A 17984-nucleotide genomic window follows, 5' to 3' on the forward strand; every position below is an offset into this window, starting at 1 on the left:
TCCCTTATAGTTCACAAAACAATTATCAAAATATGATGAAAGTTGCTTTATTTTTCACGTATTTACATCGACTTTTGCAAAGACTACCAAATTTGAGTGGATTTTTATAAGATTTTGTTGTTTCTAAATAGCATGGTAAAAGGTAAATTATTGACAGATTTTTTTTATGTACTGTAGATCATGAAACTATTCAAATGTGTAAGTTATTGTGGCATTTGAACGAAAAAAGTATTTAGTTCTACATACGAAATCCAGTTTGGTTGAATTCTATACTTATTGGGGCAAGTGTGCCACCTATTTGGTAAACGAAAATTGTTGGAGTGAAATTTATAAAAATGTAATCATCATCATTAAAATCATAATAATAAACCAACATGAGGCACCAGTAGTGGTTTCTGAAGTATAGTAGGGGAATAACTGACATTTTTGCCCCTAAAGCGATTTTTTTCTCTAAATATTCAAAAATAACTTGTTTTTCGGCTTATTAAGTACCGTTTCACATATCTACATCAATATTTTACCGTTATATAGTGCTGATCTAGTGTAGTATTATACACCGCCGTAATATAAGGGTAATACAGATATTCTATTGAATGGAGACAAAAACAATCATTTAAGTTATTCGAATTGAGTAATAGAGAGCTAGGCATGTTTTGAACCTTGTTATAAATCATCCCCTTGTCACGGTAAACTTAAATTATTTTTTTAAATTATCGATTAGCGTATGCTTTGTAAGTAATATGATTAGGAAATAAAGAAAATTTTATTACAAGGTGAATTACATGCGATGTTCATTCGGTGGCCGTCTTGCCCCGGGAGCAGGCCGTTAGGCCGAAAGTCGTTAGGCCGAACGTCGTTAGGCCGAATGCCGTTAGGCCGAAAAGGTCGTTAGGCCGAAAGGGTCATTAGGCCGAAAGCTATCTCAGGCTACAATTTTTTTCCCGTTTTTTGATTTTCACTCCACGAAGTGAAACATTAATGCGATTATGTTGTGAAAAAATGAAGCAATTTGGTGCAGTCGTCTTTGAGTAATGAGCATTTATGTTTCTGGTACCACGCTGGACAAATAAAAATCTTGAAAACCCTTAAAACATCATATCGTAATTTTCAGATTTCTCTAAGAATACTGAACCGAATTGGCATTGTATAGTACACATATTATTTTTTTGATAAATTGACCAAAATCAAAATGGCTGGCAAAGACATTTCATATGAAGAATATGGTCCCCCAAGGAACATCGGAATATTTTTTAAACTAGTTCTTCTTCTACTTCTTTCTGGCATTACGTACCCACTGGAACAGAGCCTGCTTCTCAGCTTAGTGTTCTTATGAGCTCTTCCACAGTTATTAACTGAGAGTTTACTGTGCCAATGACCATTTTTGCATGCGTATATCGTGTGGCAGGTACGAAGATACTTTATGCCCTGGGAAGTCGAGAAAATTTCCAACCCGAAAAGATCCTCGACCGGTGGGATTCGAACCCACGACCCTCAGCTTGGTCTTGCTGATTAGCTGCGCGTTTACCGCTACGGCTAACTGGGCCCCTAGTTCACCAATGATTAATATCGACAGGGATTCCTGGACTAGTTTTCTGAGATATTGTGAATAAATGGTGCAAAAATAACAAGAAACAAAAAGTTATCGCGATTTGATTTTTTTAGCGGTAAAAAATGAAGCTGTCGATAGAGGGGTTAATCAAATGGAAATGACATTTGACTATTTTAGATGCAAAATACAAACTATTTTTTTAAATGGCCAACACATCAATCAGTGTTTTTTCCTTCTTTTAAAAGAAGGCTATTCTTTCTAGTTATAATTGACAGCGGATGTACAGGGTCAGAAAAGATAATGCAGATTTAGTGATTAAGATGAGTAGACAAAAAAAACTCATTAGTTAGCATCCATAAATGACGCAGCATTTTCTTGTCAATTTCTGAAATGCCCTTTCCCATCTTACCCTTTAATTTTGATACATAATATATATATATGTATTGATACATAATATATATATATATATATATATATATATATATATATATATATATATATATATATATATATATATATATATATATATATATATATATATATATATATATATATATATATATATATATATATATATATACACGGTTCGTCTCAAAATCGTAAACTTTCCGTTAACCGCGAATCTGCTACGTCATATATGGATGGTTCCTTAAGGTTTTTTGTTTGACATCCAGTAAAGCTCTGTATTAATTCAAAATGAAAAATGTCAAATTTCCTAAAGGCGAAAAAGATTTTTATTTTTGAAATAAAGTTTCTAACATTTTCTTCAGTGATGATCCTTTTTTTAGACATCGGCTTTTCTTTCATGTTAAGCTTCAAAGTAGTAATTGACTAAATGCTAGGGTCAGATATTATTTCTTCTTTAAACGCTGGCAGATTGTTTTCTTTACTAGTTATTATTGGATTTGTAGTTGCTTTTATTTTCATCTTTTATATTTTTATTCTATTAACATCAGCTAATCTTTGGATAAGACGTTAAATTAGGAGAGCTCGAATTTCCCAAAATTACGCATGCCAATACTTACAGTAGGCTACAGGACAATAGTAAAACTCTCTTTAAGGGTTCATTCAACTGTAACGTAGCGCAAAATTTGCCAATTTTAGGCTCCCTACTTCCCCCACGCAAAAGGTGGACAATTTTAAATTTTTGTGTGAAACGTATCACTATGTAAGACCCCCTGTTACGTTACGTAATGTATGAACGATCCCTAACTAGCTTTTGTCATGATCTAGTGCCTGCAAATTAACTAAGTAAGCATTGAGTCATTTTAACAAAAATTATCGTAACAAGTAATTTCATCGTGGTTGCTATAGTATTTTGGCATGTTGCTATGATACATATTTGTTGATTTTGTAGAAGAAAATTATTTCCATTTCGTCGTTGTCGCAAACGAACCGATTTTGCGTATTCGAATTTCGTCATAATGTCCGACCATATTGAAGTATTGCGTAGCTCCCGTGGTGGCGAAATATTAGTAGTTAACGACTACTTATATCATCGCAATAAGAAAGTAAGTAGTAACGCTGTATTAATTTACTTAAACCTAATATTGTTTTGTATAAGCCATTTTACGAAGCCTGGTCAAATGACAGGAGACCTGGGATTTTTCAATCATCGGCGTCAGTTTTCGCGATGATGATGGTTGATGACTGTGCGCATTTCTAGCGTAGCTTTTCATCCAGGCGAAAACTTAAATGGAGAAAAATTATTGAAATATTTCTGATCACAAAAGTGCTTTTTTATGTGCAATATGGGTAACAAAGAGGTAGCTGATACAATAACTAGGTGTAATGTTGCAGTAACAAACATTTTTGGATCTCATTTTTGTCATTTTCTCCATGTCCTCGTTTGGTAAGGTGAGGCGTTATTGAAAATCACGCTGGATTTAATCCCAGGTCTCCTGTCAATTGACGCGGTTGCGGCGATCAGCTGTTCCGAAACGTCTCGTAAAATGGCTTATAAGCCATTTTACGAAGCCTGGTCAAATGACAGGAGACCTGGGATTTTTCAATCATCGGCGTCAGTTTTCGTGATGATGATGGTTGATGACTGTGCGCATTTCTAGCGTAGCTTTTCATCCAGGCGAAAACTTAAATGGAGAAAAATTATTAAAATATTTCTGATCACAAAAGTGCTTTTTTATGTGCAATATGGGTAACAAAGAAATAGCTGATACAATAAATAGGTGTAATGTTGTAGTAACGAACATTTTTGGATCTCATTTTTGTCATTTTCTCCATGTCCACGTTTGGTAAGATGAGGCGTTGTTGAAAATCACGCTGGATTTAATCCCAGGTCTCCTGTCAATTGACGCCGTTGCGGCGATCAGCTGTTCCGAAACGTCTCGTAAAATGGCTCATTACCAGGCTGATGATACCCACTACTGGGAATGCTCCCGAAGAAAACACAACAAGCTACAAGAGAGCAAGTGTTCTTCCAGACTGGTGACAAAATTCGTGGGCAACAACCACGTAATTATTTTGGGAAATCCAGCTTCTCATCATCATGCTCCGGATCCTGCAGCGGTTGATGAGTTCAAACTCCGCAACAACCTCAAGCGGCAATGAGCATCATTCCGGTCCTCCAGCCAGAATCATTCGAGAAGTTGCAGCTGAGTTTTCGGTTGGAGTTAATCAACGCTTCACCAATAACGCGCAGAAAAAGGTGATCCAGCGCCATCGTCCATCTGCTCAGCCACCGCCAAATCCGGGAAATCAAGAATTTGTGATTCCGGAAAAGAGTCGAGTGACATTTGAAGGCGGATTATTTTATCGAGGTGAAGTGACAGACGACAACGGTGGAAAGGCGTTAGTCTTTGCCGCGGACGATGATCTCAGGAGATTGGCTTTATCACGATATTGGTTAGCAGATGCCACCTTTGATACTGTCCCTGGAGAGTTTAGGCAAATTTTTACTGTTCATGGAAGTGTAGGTCCGGATCATGTGAATACTGTGCCAGTAGTGTTTGTGTTAATGACCAAAAAATCACAATCATTATACCAAACAGTATTGTCACATGTTTCGGAGGTGGCAGCCAATATCGGGATAGAGTTGAACCCCACCATGATTTTGACCGATTTCGAACTTGCTATGATAAACGCGTTTAGCCACGAATTCAAAGGTGCCTCACAGGTGGGATGTTTTTTCCACTTCAGCCAAAATTTGTGGAAGAAAGTTCAAAAAAGTGGTCTTGTTCCTCAATTTTCCAGCCAAGGCTTAAACGACCACTTTAAGCGCCTTCAAGCCTTAGCATTTTTGCCAGCTGAAGATGTTCCTCAAGGATTAGCTTTATTGGATAAACAAATACCTGAGGTGATGCGACCGTTGGTAACGTATCTTGAAAATACGTACGTGTTGGGTAGAATTAAGCCAGGAACTTCTCTAAGAACGCAACCAATGTTTTCACCTGCTCTTTGGTCTGTTTATAATAACGTACTGAACAGTTTGCCACGTACCACAAATAATGTGGAAGCATGGCATAGCCGATGGGCAAAACTAGTCGGAGAGAGTCATGTGGGTACACTTCGGATAATCGAGGAGATGCGTCTTGAGCAAAAAGCTTCCGTTAGTCGTGCATCAGTATGGCTAGCGGGAGGAGCGACAGGCAAGAGAAAAGAAACCATTGATAAAGATGTACGCCTCCAGAGAGTAGTGCAGAATTACAAGCAATATCAGTTATTGGATTATATTAATGCTGTAGCATCTAACCTGAGTAGTAAATAGCTGAGACGAGACTCGCGAAGACGGTCTTCTTTTTCTGTGATTGCTGAGTTTTTTTCTTATTCCACTTTGTGCATACCAATTATGCGCATGCGCATACCAATTATGCGCATGCTGTTCAAATCCTCACATGAACCTCTCAGCAAAAAATGATTAAGTTTGCATCACATCGAATCATAAATAGCCATTTGAGTGAAATTTCATGCCAGCAAACGTAGCAGACATTAGAAATAATTAATCTTCTGCTTAGATATATCAGCAACTTTGGAAAAAACTGCTCCGCCGACTGAGGTTTTTAATAACAGTTTACTTTGAACACAATACTTTTCACTTTTTCAGCCATAAAAACGGTTGGCTGCATGTGACGTTTCGTGAGAGGGGAATCTGGGCTGCATATGACGTTGATATTTTTCCTCTTCGCGAGTCTCTCTCAGGTAAATAGTATTTAATGTCAAGTATTTTAGTTTTCTATAACTGTAATAAAACATGAACTCGTTAAACATAATAAACAATATTTTGCTTACACATAATTTGTAGCATTTAAAGGCAGACAGTATCACTTGTTTGACTCTACCATTTTTGACAAGCTAAATTTTTTGAAATCCTAACATCGCTCAGACGGCTTTAGGACATTTGGTCGAATGATGTTTGGTCGAATTACATTTGGTCGAAAGTACATATGGTCGAATGGACGTTTGGTCGAATGGCTTTAGAAAATTTCGTAGGAAGATTTTTTAGTAATAGTTGATCGCAATATCGATTGGTTCAATATATATAAAATCAAACTAATTTTTTGTTCAATGGATGATCTAAAGTTTATTTTAGATGAACATATTTTTCATCTGAGGTCAGTAACGAATCCATCTACATGATAATTATTATCTACGCTTAACAACGTGATTAGTATATGTACTAGCGTTTATATATGATTAGTTATTCTTGAAAGTGTTATTCTTCACCCTTTTTGAATTGGGATTTTATCCAATTTTGTAAAATTTTAGAAATTATTTTATCTTTTTATTGCTCAATGTTGAATTTATTATTCTTAAAATATATCATCATTCTTTGTGAAAAATCCTCCTGAATACTCCTGTTCAGATATTGGAATATTATACATTGTTGAATTTATTATTCTTCCACAATGTCATCGTTCTTTATATATTAACCTCAGTGTGAGTGCTCGGAACCATTATTACCAATCACGTTTGATAAAAAGGTAAAATTTGCGGGGACCAGATCTGATACAGCTGGATATAGAACAATTTGATCATCTTGAATGGTCTTCATATAATGCAGTTTTGTGCAAAGAATAAACAGGCTAACTTTAATGGCCATTGGTTTTACGAATCGATTTTGACGAAGTGTATATAAAAGTATTAGCTTTATGATATGTTTTCCTACTCATGGTGATTTAGTGTAATGATTGTTACTCTCAGTTCAATGTACAATAATCTGAAAAATCCCTATTCGACAAAATTTTCGACTAAAAATCCTTTTAACAAAATATCATATGCTTCTTAAAGCAATAACATTTTTTTCGACCAAATGTCCATTCGACGAAATGTCCATTCGACCAAATGTACTTTCGACTAAATGTCATTCGAACATTTGTACGGGGATGCGTACCGTGCAAAAAAAGTTTTCAGTTCAAAATTTCAAAAACCGTGCAAAAAAAGTAACACTATTTCTCGACGTTTCATGCAAAAATAAGGTTTGGGCGGAAAAAAAGTGTATGGAAACTTTTTTTGCACGGCCATGTAAAAAAAATCCGTGCAAAAACAGAATCGGGTGTATTTCGAAATTTCATAAATCTATTTGTTTGTGATTTGCTACTTGATTGATGATTATTCAACTTTTTAGAAATAGTTTTTTATTACTTGACTGAAATGTTTAGCTCTAGTGAATTTATTATTCTTTTAAAATATCATCATTCTTTAAAGACTACTCAACAAGCTTCTTTATCATAAATGTGTGTACATGGTGATATTTTGAATTTATTATTCTTTTAAAATTTCATCGTTCTTCGTAATGAACTGATAATCCTCATCTGATGAAAGCATTTGGAAAGAGTGCTCGGGATCTTTCTTTGAATTCCGAGTCATATAGTTCACGGACGTGGGTTAGATTTTTGAATGGAACGGCAGGAACAAATTGCTTCAAAGAAATCTTTATGGCGAAGTGAATATTAAATATCGATAACTCTAATTATGGCCAATTGCCTTATTGTGACTTCCATCTTAATAACATTCTTCACAAAAATATATGGCTTTGCTGACGGTGTTGATGACCACGAGTGAATAACAGAGTTTGCGTTAGAATCTTTTATCAATTAAACGAGAAAGTTGTGCTAACTATGTATCGAGTAAGGGAGGACGAGTTGACTGTAGTGACAAAAGTAGCCTTACTTCCATTTAAGATCAGCTAATCGCTACTGAATAAAAAAGGAGAATGAAATGTCAAAAAACGCAAGAATAAAGTCCATTAAATTGAACAACAAAATTTTGCTAACCGCATATAGATTGTTTGTAGAATGGTCGATACTTGTTTCCCATTATTCAATTATCCTGCGTATGAGCGACAAAATGCTGTTGCAATTAAACCTTTTCGACCAAATGTCCATTCGACGAAATGTCCGTTCGACCAAATGTACTTCGACCAAACGTCATTCGACTAAATGTCATTCGACCAAATGTCTTTCGACCAAATGTCATAGATTCAGTGAAACCAATCTCGGTGAAATACTCAATGATAATTCACTTGGCTTGACTTGAAACCTAATTGTACTATCAATTCATTCACCTTTCCGACCCAATGGCCTATTCGGCCCAACAACCCATTAGGACTATAAGCCATTTTCGGTCTAATGATCCTTTCGGCCTAACGACCCTTTCGGCCTAATGACATTCGGCCTAACGGCCTTCGGCCTAACGACATTCGGCCTATCGGCATTCGGCCTAACGGGATAGCACCTCTTGCCCCATATGGGTGGCACACTTGCCCCATAGTGTCGAAAAATAGGTTATTTTGGATGGTATTTGAGAAGCTCCAAAACTAATACTTTTTGAAGTTATTTTCTTTTTGAATGATACAGTGGTTATGAAAAAATGTGAAACTAACATCATGAGGCTAAATAAGTGGATTTTATAAGCTTTAGGCAAAGTTAGAAATCAATTTGCTTAAGGTGGCACACTTGCCCCAAATTCCGCTAGTAGTTACAATGAATAATAATTCAAAAACAAGATTGGATTTTAGATTGAAAATTTTCAGACCTCTTCACTTCATCGCAAAAGCTTCGTTTGCAGCAATCTACGTACAATCAACGTTGCGCCTCCATGAGGCTCTATCATCAAGAGCAATCCGTAAATGAGGCGTGACTGTGGAGACGCACGCTCATCCACATAGTCTATCCAGAACTATTATCAAAATAAATGCTTCAAAATAACCAGAGTAACCAAGCTGCTCCAGCTGCAATTCGTGTATATAGGGTAAGTGTTCCCTTAGTTGTGGGTGTTCCTATAGTTGCGGTAGTGTCGTTTTCACTGATTTTATTATATTAGCCACCGAACCGGCACTGCCAATCGACGTATTGGCTTGTTGATACGCGGAATAGTTGAAAAGATCGTTGAAATTGCTTCAAAACTGATGAAATATCACTAAAATTGCTAAAACTTTACCTATTTGTACCAATAGTTGCGGTGAAGTGTTCCTATAGTTGAGGGTCCCATAAGAAAACATCGGATTCCGCAACTATAGGAACACAAATTAAAAATTTACCGCAACTAAAGGAACAGTGTACCAACAGTGGAGGTATTATTTTTCACTGACATGCCGTGGATTACTGCGATGAAATCATTTTTCTCATCAAGTCACTGGTTGTTATTTCCCGTTACAACATTAACATGTACATTAATTGTGCTCTTTGAATTAAGGCGGTTAAATGAAGTTCATTCGTGCTTAGTACATCCACTATTGGTACATCTACCCTAAACGGTGTGTGTATGACTAATATTGTTTTTTTTTTTTTAATTTTTTTTTATTACTATCATTCCAAACATTACATTCATTTCTTAGATCTAGGTGTTCTGTGTTATTAGACAACACTATCATCGTTAGCGTACCTTGAACTTAAATCTAGAGGGGGCTTGAACCTTTTGATCAAGCAAATGCCTTAAGTAAGATGCATACTTAGCATGAGAGTTTAAATTTTCTAGGGGGGTCTAAGCACCCCCCCCCCCGTATTTACGCCAATGACTATCATCCTTATTTGGTAAAACAAATTTAAGATTTTATTAACATTTTGTTAAAAATATTTTACATTTCATTTGCCGTAGCAGTTCAGATTTTTTACATGTGAGTTGATTTCACCTGCTTATGAGAATATCTAGTATTGTAGTTATACACAACTTTACGTACACATTGTGTAGCTTCAGTAGCTTGGTTATATTGGAAATATCTGGCAGAGGAATTGAGATGTTTTGATTCGCTGACTTAAATTAATTGAATAGCTTTTTGATTAAGGGTACTTGCGCGTTCGCCTCTACCTGCTATAATGTGCTCAGTAGCTTCGGACATTCATGAGTATTAGCTGAAAGTATTCTATTTACAAAATTATATATGAGATTAACAGAATTACGTGTATTTCAGCTCATCAACAGATCTTAAGTCTTTTTGGATTTTACCAAAGATGTATAGTCTTGAATTTATCTCGAATACGAGAGCTTAGCTTTAATAGGCAGAAGAACTTCGAAATGGTTTTGCTGGACGATGATCCGATTGATCGAAGTGTTTTGAGCAGTACTTTGTAGAAGCCCAAGCAACCGAGTTCGTGTTGACGTGAAACGAAAGAGAGGAAAGTGGGGCTGTCATTAGAGGGAGAATTATCAACTGATGAGCATTGAACGAGCTCACAGCTTTTGTTACAAATTAATACAAATTATTAATAAACAGTTATTTTTTATTCAAATCGATGACGGTAGAACCTCCAACGCTAGATGAGATAAAGAAACCTATTTCTGGACAAACATTTGAAAAGGGCCCAAGAGGTCTTGAGCCTTCTTTCTATAACGTTGCTGTTGAGCCCTTTTCAGCCCGCCCACGCAAACTAACACCACTATCAGAAAGATTGAAATTAGCTCTTCCTGATAGTGGTATTGGTGAGCGTGATCGAGTTGAATTGGGCTCAACAGCGTCTTGCAAAGCCAATGTTTACCAATGTCGATGTGCCCTTTTGAAATGTTTGTCCAGAACTCTTCTTCTACCAAGGGGATGAAAACTTACGCCAACTACCGAGGGTCCAAAATTAGTTGGAAGTGCAACTTTAAACAAGCAATAAAAAAAAATCCGATTACACTCAAAATTTATTTTACCCTCAATTTTACAATCAATTGCTTTTACTTAAAATATCACGAATATTCCTATTTTTTGCCTGTAACTCAAGTGAACAAGTTCTAGTAAAACAAATCCGATAACACGCAAAATTTATTTTATCCAGAAAGCCACAGAGAAAACGTATAAATTGAGCTTTTTTGTATGTAAATCAAAATTATGGACTGTTTCTTTTATTAAATATACTACGAAACCCCCTATTTTCTGGATCAGTTTGAATTCAAATCTAGGACTTGTTATTTGCACATTAATGTACTTGTATAAAAAAGTGGGAATGTTTGAGAACAAATGTAAATATTTGACTCCACCTAAAATTTATATTGAGTGAAAAACTCAAAAAAAATATATCTAAACTGTTTTGCCTGTAAATCAAAATCGAAGATTATGATATGTATTTTTTCGGCTCCAGCTTGTTTGAAAAAGTCAAGAAAACATATTTCGGTATCGATCGAAATCCAAATTTCTGGGTAGAATAAATTTAGAGTGCTATCATAAATCAACCCGGGAGCATCATGACAGCTGCAGTACAACGTCAATGTACCGAAAAATTTTGGTCCGTGGTACTGTCAAACTCAATGAAATCATGGAGTGTGCTCAAAATAGGGCGTAAACTAGAATTATGCTTGATGGACATAAAAAAGTTTTACATTTTTTGTTTGGTATTTGTAACATCATTATAAACGAGTGATCACCAAATAGCGATTCTCTAAAAGGAAGATTTTGTATGGCCCACGAGCGAGTTTTGAATAGTGGTGTGACGTGGTCCGCATGCTGTAAGTTGCTTATAGTAACCGTTCCTTTGTTTACGAAATTATTTTTTGACCACTTGAAAATTCAAAGCAAGACAAATTTGTTAGGGATCGTTCAAATATTACATGACACAACAAGGGGAGGTAAGGGATATTTTGTAGTGTTTCGGTTCATACAATAAATTGAAATTTTCCATATAAAACCTGTTACTTCAGGGAGGGAGGGGGTTTAAATTGGCAAATTTATTCGTTACGTAATATTTGAATCATCCCTTAGATATTTACGATAATCATTAATTTATGGGAAATTGACTGTAGTTATAAGCTTGAAATCAATCTGAGAACGCTAATATCACCAAAAATTAGCCCACTTTTACAAAAAGGGATCTAGTGATCTGACGTTTGACTTGGGTTGCTTAATATGAACTTATCCACCGGTGCACTAAATTTACTCAGTCCAAGAATTTTGACACTTGACCGAAACACGTGGGAAGCATCTACGTGACCCGTTAAAGTGTCAAAATTCTTTAACCGAGTGAATTTATCACACCGGTGGACAAGTCAATTGACCGGACCAAAGCCAAACGTCAATATGTTGGATCCCTACCAGAAAGTAAGCTAACTTTTGGTGGCCATTACCGCTTCTAAAAAGCAGGAAAAGCTGGATTCATCCAATGGACTAATCCACGGTCTGCTTTTCTTGTTGATTTTTTTCCGATCTAAATATGTTTACATAAAATGACATCCACGCCAACACGAATGTTCACCGGATGAACAATGCGTGGATGAATGTGCTACGATATCGTTTATTTTTCTGTATACATCGCCTGCAATAAAGATTTTCTTCACGCTGAAAGTTGCAGCGTGACGTCATCGTATATTAGTTCATAGGCTTATTTGCTTGAAACTTAGACCTCTGGTGGTGAGTATGAGAATAAGTGTTCTAATCCGCATAGAAAATAACTGCAAATAAAAAAAAATATCACTTTTCGACTTGATTCGATCTCAAATAAAAAGATAAGGATACCGTCTTCAGCCATTCAGCTGCACTGAATGTAACTTAACACTAGACAATGGAGAAGGATGCTCCAGTGGCACAGTTGAGAAACATTCCTGACGAAAAGTTTCAATGGCTGAAGCGGAAATTGAACCCACACCCAATGACACGATGCGCTTAAATGCCTAACGACACTAACCGCACGGCCACAAGGCCCACAATATTTTATTTTATTTTATGTTACGGCCATCGCTTTCTTTTGAAGGCATAAAAGCGATCCACAAATCAGTTAGGCTGTATTGTAAGTAATTTCCTATAGATTACTTTTCCGCAAAACAAAGCACTAACACGTCATTTAATCTTTTCACCGAACGAATTGGTACGCTCTTAAGTTCATTTGGTACTTAATCTTGGTGACTTTATTGAATTTCTTTCCATTGGCAGACGAAAATATCAGACTCGCCCTTATTTCATTTCATTCCATTCGTTGTTTTGCACCCGTCAACAACGAAACAAAATTCCGATCTGCCATAGTGAAAAATTGTGCTGGCAGCGGTGGATGGACCCATTGTTTACGTTGAAAGTAGGTACGTGAAAATTGCGTTATCTGTCACTTCGCGGGGGGGTTGTCATAAATTCATTTTTTACTCCATAATGTTGACTTGACTTTAACAATCAATTTAATGCTGAAAAAAACTATAGGCCATCGCTTTGAATTTTAAGTTACGGGAAAACGGGTCCAAAAAATAGGGTTTTTTGTACTATCTTAAGTGAAATAAATTTTGAGTATAATAAAAAATTTGAATTTCTGCTGAAAAATGTTCACTTGACTTCTACAAGTAAATTCATGCCGAAAAAACTACATACTTCAATTTTCATTTACAGACAAAAAAGCTCGGGAAATTCGTTTTTCGTGTGGTTTTTTGGGTAAAATAAATGTTGAGTGTTATCAAAAAATATGTTTTATTACTCAAATATGTTAACTTGACTTTCACAATCAGTTTCAGTTGAATTTGGTAAAAATGCGTTTTTCAAAAAAAAAACTAGGAAGTGCTTTTGCTTAATAAATTTGGGTGACGCATCTAGCTTGAGCTTGAGCTTGAGCTTGATTGGCCGCCCGTGGATGCACTCCAGTATCGCCAGATCAGCTGCACTTACACAAGGAACCAACCGAATGACTGCTTGGGACTAACAGGCATCCTCAGTGTATAAGTGCTGGTGATCTTCTATTTTTAGGCAACAATGGCACCTGCCACGTCAGAATGCAGACCAATGAGGGGAAGGGGGAGGAATTGATGATGCATTGAACCGACTCCCACGTAGACCGTATATACCACTGCATCTACGCCAGTTCATGCGGGAGTGTATGGATTGGGGGAAAGGCATGGCAGAGAGGTTTGCTTTTGTGGTTAGCAGACTGCCTATGTATCAGGCGTAAGAAAGGCGTGCGCGTGGAAGTAGGAAGCGTTAGGGAAACGGTTTCTTGTCCGTCTCTGGTTCTAGCGTTTGCTATGAACGAATAGTTTGAGTGTGATATATTTAGAATGGGAGATAGAAGCAAGTGAGAGATATACAACTACAAAGTACGAGGGAAGGGACGGGACTGGGATTGAACCCATGACCTTCTGCATATGAAGCAGAAGCGGTAGCCATCAGACCACCAACCCCGTCGAATAAATTTGGGTGACGCATCTATTACGAAAAACCCAAATGCACATCAATCTTGAATAGTGTCCGGTTCCATTGCTGATTTTTTTTTTGAAAATCGCTTTTAAAACTACAAAGATATGCATGGTCAAAGTTTCACTTCCGACTCTCTGAGGGGGGTAGGTTGTACAGGTGTTAATGGACTGAAGAACAAGGCTGTTTCTAAGGACGCCCCGCCGGCTGAGGTTCTGAAACACGGAAGTGATCAGCTGTACGAGCTCTTTCACCGTATCATTTCGAGGATATGAGAGGAAGAACAAATGCCAACTAGTTAGTTGGATGGTCTCATTTGTACCTACTTTGTATAAAAAAGGGCATCGACTGGAGTACGCCAATTACCGAGGGATAATACTCCTTAATTCGGCGTTCAAAATCATGTCTGGATTTCTATCCAGATTGAGGTTTTCTAGAGAGATGATAAAAAACGGATCAAATGTGAGATCAAAATCAATATCCTGTGTTCCTAGATCCTAGATAAATTCCAGGAGTACAATTTGCAGACTCATCATCTGTTTGTAGGTTTTGCCTGTTTGACTCCTCCCAAAACAAAAGTGCATATATATGGAGATTTCAATCTACGTGATATTGATTTCTTCCCAGACGTCGACAACGAGAGCATCCTGCTGCCAATATTTGGAGAAAATGAGGCTTTGCAATTTATATGTAACTACATGTAACTACATTATAACTACATCGGCAAGTCTAGGTCTAAATCATATAAACCAAGTTAAAAATCAGCAAAACTGTTATTTAGATCTCTTAATGACGAATACTGATGAAGATTTCTGTGTGGTAAAATCATTGACTCCCTTATGGAAAAACGAACTTTTTCATACAGCTATTGAGTTTTCTTTATTCGTGCATGAGCGGTTCCACGCCAAATCGGTAAACGATGAAACTCGACTACCTTGGATTCAAATGGAATTTTGCACATAGTTTCGATATAATAGAATAAGTTTTTTCCACTGGTGGAGAAACCATTTGAAATCAAGAGTAACTTCTGATAAGGGCGTAAGTATTTTTAGCATCACCATTTAAAAAAAAATGTGCCTCGGAAACCGTTTGTTATAGAGAAAAAGTGTCTGAGGAGGAATGGTAGACAATCAAATAGGCTTTGTAAAAAAAATATACACTGAAAAAAAAAATACTTTTATTTTCATGAAAAAATCGAAATTAAACCTTAAAACACAAATTGCAAAAAATAGGTATCTTCGATTTTTTTCAATTTTTTCTGTAAAATTTCAATGTAAAACCAGATGTTTTAAGCACAGTTTCAACATGGTGCAATCTAAAATAAAAAAGTTTTTCTGAGAGCAACTTTTGGTGCATTTCTGAAAATTCAATTTCTGGCCGTAGAAAAGACGTTTTGATGCTGTAATATGATTCTTCATCCAAAAACAATTCAAAATGCTAATAACAATGATCTTCCTAAAACTAGCCGTTTTCAAGATATTTAGGATTCAATTATATTAATATCATAAAACTTCAGAAAATACGCCCGTTTCATAAGTTACTCCAGATGCTTCACCAACAATGTTACGTTTATCTCTTTCCACATTAATATCCTTTGTTTTAAGGGCAGTTTCAACATGGTGCAATTTAAAATAAAAAAGTTTTTCTAAGGGCAACTTTTGGTGTATTTCTGAAAATTCAATTTCTGGTTATAGAAAAGGCGTTTTGATGCTGCAATATGATTTTTTATCCAAAAACAATTCAAAATTCTAATATTAATGATCTTCCTATAACTAACCGCTTCAAGATATTTGGGATTGAATAGGGCGATATTCAAAACTGAAAAGGCAATAGATGGCTCTTTTTCAATGGTAGTAAAAACGAAATCCTGAAGCAAAGAAAGCACCACGGAAGATGAACTAAACACAAAAAGTTATGTATTCACTTTACACTTGATTTCTAATCACTACTTTTTTGATTCTCTTTCCTAATTGCAAGCAATGACAATATAATACAAATACAAATACAAATAAGACAGAAAATCAATCAAGTAAGTTGGCAAAATGTGTTAAGAAACGAAGAAAATATTGAATCTGCCGTTAAAATGTTTTACAAAATTTTAAACGAAATAATGCACGACGATATACCCTTAATAAAAAGAAGAAGGAATCATAACTCAAGGTATTATATATGGTTTAGTAGAGAAATCAAAAATTTAAAGAATAGTAAGCAATAGGCACATAAAATATACAAAAAATTTAAAAATGATGAAAATTCAGTTAACTATTTAAATATTTGCGATCAATTAAATCTTGCCATTGATACCCCATTTGAAGAGTATAATGAACGAACTGTGCGTGAATCGAAATCATGTCCTAAAAATTTCTTTAATTAAGTTAAAACAAAAACCAAATCTAACAACTTTCCATGTGAAATGCACCTTGATGATAAAATTGGTGTGAACCCTGAAGAAAGTTGCAATCTTTTTGCAACATATATTCAAGACGTTTACACTACTTATTCGGAAAATAATCGAAATCGTGAATATTTCTCATTTCTTCCGGAAATCCCAAATGACATTTGCGTCAATCAAATCAAAGTACATGATATTGTAGATGCACTAAAAAGTCTAGATGTCTCCGAAGGTGCTGGACCTGACGGGATTCCACCTGTATTTTTGAAAATGTTATCAATCGAACTTGCATCTCCGCTATTTTGGCTCTACAATATGTCTCTGCAATCAGGTAGTTTCCCTGAAACATGGAAAAGCTCATTTTTAGTGCCGATCTTTAAAAGTGGCAAAAAATCTAACATACGTAATTATCTCTTGTATTCCTAAGATTTTCGAGGCAATCTATCTTCTATATAAATAAAAATGGAGTGGTGTTTGTATGTCACGAAATGGCTCGAGAACGAGTCAACGGATTGACGCAAGTTTTTCACTGTTGCCCTCCACAAGGGATGCAACGTGTTCGTGCGAGGAAAAAGTTCAGGAAAGTCTCCAGAATAATGGGGAAAACGGGAGAAGACTATGGTATCATTTTGTATAGGGGATTTTTTGACGTTTTCCAACAGCCTACTTGATGGCAAGACGAAGTTTGCCGGGACCACTAGTAATAAATAAAATTTTATTCGATATGGTTAAAAACAGAATAACTCATACTCAGCATGTTTTTTTTTAAGGGACGCTCAACATGCACACATTTGCTGGAGCTCATTCATTATTCTTTGACAGCCATGGATAATGGCAATCACGTGGAAGCTCTCTATACAGATTTCAGTAAAGCTTTCGATCGCATTGACATACCAATGTTCTGAAAAACTAGACATTACATATAATTTGCAATTGGATTAGATGGACAAATTGATGTGAAGATTTGCGAAAAAGTTACACGTCTTCTCAGTGAGAATCGAACTCACGACTCCCCGATCTCTAGTTGGGGCGCGTTAACCACTACGCCATGAGAGGACTCATGAACGCAGAAGTTAACCTGAATTCGATTTCAGCTCAATAATCACGTGGTCCTTTTTCGCAAAGTGCACCTCTTTCGGAAGAATTAGATGCCCATCCAAACACAACGCTTTCTATATATATCTAATGCCTAGCCCGAGAGCGCATTATTTTTTAGGTAGTGAAATGCCGACGTGGTGGCTGAGATTTCTATTGTGTAGGCTTCCAATGGGTCGCGACGTTCTCAAACAACCGGTTACGGAACATGAGTCCGTTGCTCGATAAATACTTGTTTTTAATTATGAATCGTGGATTACGGCCACTAACCAGCCGAGTGGAAGTTTAACAACTACCAAAACATTGTAACTTTTTCGCAAAACTTCACATCAATTTGTCCATTTAATCCAATTGCAAAAGATATGTAATGTTTAGCTTTTCGGTAGTTGTTTGTTGTAATGTTCAATATTTCAACT

The sequence above is a fragment of the Aedes aegypti genome, chromosome 3, assembly GCF_002204515.2.
Source record: "Aedes aegypti strain LVP_AGWG chromosome 3, AaegL5.0 Primary Assembly, whole genome shotgun sequence".
Taxonomy (NCBI): Eukaryota; Metazoa; Arthropoda; class Insecta; order Diptera; family Culicidae; genus Aedes; species Aedes aegypti.